Raw genomic sequence first — 2,951 nt, 5'->3', positions numbered from 1 at the left:
TACCAGAACCTCTGCATTTTGGGCACCCAAAATGACACCTGAAATATCCCGGTTGTTGCAGCATGGTGAGCACCATTTCTCTGAAAAGAAACCTTCCTGACAATATCTTGTATTGGGCACTTTCAACTATTAGACCATTTTCTCTTTGCTATACCCTTAAGGTTTTCCCTTGATACTACATATATATCTACATGTATATATACTACATATATCTATGATATCTACCATTTGCAATATTTTTAAGATTGCTGAAGAGAGGGGAAGGCTTCAAAATCAGAGGTACAATTATCCCATTATTTCCTTACACCCCACTGGAGGGTAATGATTTAGGGTTTAATTCATTCTGAGCAGCTAAGAGGAAAGAAGTGAGTCCTGTCCCACTATATATATTTTAAGAAAGGAGCTGAAAAGTACCTAGGTGTCATCTTGCAACTCAAATTTTCTCAGAAAATGCCAATTCATAAAAAAAAAAAAAAATACTGCATTGTAGGAAATTTGGATTAGGAGAGGTTTTCCAGGTTCTGGAAGATGGACAACCAACTGTAAATAGCCAATTTTAAAAAAAAGCCAAAATTTTTTTTCTTTGTTTTTTTCACTGTCATTCATTAGGTTTGTGTCATTGTATTAATAAATAAAATATTTCCCTAAGGGTTATATTTTGGAGCATACAGTAGTTTGATACTAAACAGACATTATATTGCAGTAATAAAATACTAACAGTCCCCAATAACCACTTTAAAAGGCCCAGTCTCTAACTGTGCTGTGCAATGAAGATACATAACTCTGGGTAGCTTAACAAATCAATCATACATTCTTTATTTTACTGAAAAAATGTTGCTATAACTGATGAGCACTGTAGACCTGTTTAATTTTTCCAAATGAAGATACATCAAAGATCATAGCAGATTATGCTTTCTCCTATTAATTAACTTCAGCCCATAGCCTAGTAAGGCCTTTGTCACGACTCAAGACTGTTACATTCTTAGCTGCTTTGCTGCAATGGAGAGAAGAGAGGGAAGATAAATTGTCTATTTTAATTTCATTAGATCTGTCCTTTCAGACTGCTGGCTTGTCCTGGGTTAAGCAGAGACAGAGTTAACTTTCTTCATAATAGCTAGCAAGAGGCTGTGTTTTGGATTTGTGCTCAGAAGAAAGCTGGTAAGAAGCGATGTTTTGTGCTGCTGCCAAGGTCAGCAGACGAGGGCGGAAACACAGCTCGGTTACTAGCTTAGGATTTGACCTTAGGTTCAAGATTGAAACTTAGAGTAGCCAATAATCTATTCCATAACATACACGTCATGCCCAGTATATAGGTGAGGACCCTGCGGAAGATCGCCCTTTTTTTGTTCTGGGTCCCTTTGGTTTCTGGATCACTTTTGGCTCCAGATCATCTCGCTCCAGGTGGCCACCCACCTAAGGCGTTCCCCCCACACACACACCCCGGTCAGCTCTTGGTCTGGGACACTCGGACTGTCATCTGCATTCTGTGAGTTTCGGGACTCTCCCTGCTCCGGGATCGTTAGCCGGGAACAGGCTGAGCCTTTGGTCATCGGGTGGGGGGGCAGTGTCACTGTGTATCACTCATTTGTATATTTGTATATAGTATTCTTTTCAATATTATTGTAGTTTAGTTATTAAATTGTCCTTATCTCAACCCATGAGTCCTTTTTCCCTTTACCCCTTTAATTCTCTCCCTTTCCTCAGGTGGGGTGGGCAGGAATTGTGTGAGCAGGTGTGTGGTTTGGCCCCCAGCCAAGGGCTCACCCATCACATGGCTACAGGATGTTATTGAAACATCTACCACAGCAGAATGAGTTGCTCTCTATTTTCTGCTCAGATGTAGAAATGCTACAATGGAAAATCGTTCCCTGGATGAAAGGCTGGTTTGTGTGTGGTGTTTTGCATCCTGCTCAGTATGGAAATAAGGGAACTTGGGCTCAGAGTTCTCAGGAGCGGGTTACAGTGCCAGTGGCAGAGCAGTGGCACGCAGTTCAGTGACTCTGTTTCTCTTGATCGGTTGTGCTGCTGCCCCAAACGGTTGGTGCTGTTGGAGCAAAAGTTATCAGGCCAAACTTCCCATGAAAAGACAGGAGAAAATACAATTTTCTCCAAGGATCAGCTGCCAAAATTAGAACCTTAACGGCTCTTTGAATTCCTATCAAAAGCAAAGGTTCTCCTTTGGCTTTTAATTCCAACAAAACTTCTAATGCGTACCTAAATGCTTGCTTGATGTTCAAATACTGAGGGGGCTTGCATGCAAACTGAGTGGAAAGGTCAAGCTTCCTGTTTTTCTGCAGGAGTTCTGGAATTTTATTTCCTTGTCTGCCTTGTCTCTGCCTGCCTTCCCTCTCTCTGTTGGCCAGACAGACAAGACTGGCTTCTTGTCTATTTGGCCAGCTTTTCACTAAAACTTCCATGAGGAATATACTGCATTACTTTGTAAAGTAAGTGACAAGCTTGTAAACTGAATTCCATAAATATAAATATTATTTAATGCTGGCTATGCTGCAAAACCAAATAGCTACTTAAAGTCCTGAATAAATAAAAATCAAAATATAAAACCACAGTTAGGTCTGTAAAAGAGTCTTCCTGAGCAACCGGAATTTTACTCTTGGTGAAGCAGCCCTCTCTTATTAGCTGCTTCAAAGTTGTTATTCACTTCACTACCTCTTCACTAGATGCTTTATTTGCATCTAAAAGAAAGCTGTGCCAGGATTTTAGTGTTTAGAAACCTGCTTCTTCTAACAAAGAAATTTGTTACCACATTATTTTGTTGTTTCAACACTGTCCTTTGCCTTGTCTAGCTCCCTCCTTCCTTAATGCTTACCTGCCAGTGAGTTTAGAGATAACAAATCTATTCTTTCACCTTTCATGTAAAACTTAATCCCTTAGCCTTGCGTCATAAACTAGATTCTCTATTTCCTTCTTCCTTCATGTAACTGTGCTAATTA

The sequence above is a fragment of the Pterocles gutturalis genome, unplaced genomic scaffold (assembly GCF_000699245.1).
Source record: "Pterocles gutturalis isolate BGI_N339 unplaced genomic scaffold, ASM69924v1 scaffold3911, whole genome shotgun sequence".
NCBI classification, from domain to species: domain Eukaryota; kingdom Metazoa; phylum Chordata; class Aves; order Pterocliformes; family Pteroclidae; genus Pterocles; species Pterocles gutturalis.
Note: the sequence above shows the minus strand (reverse complement) of the source record.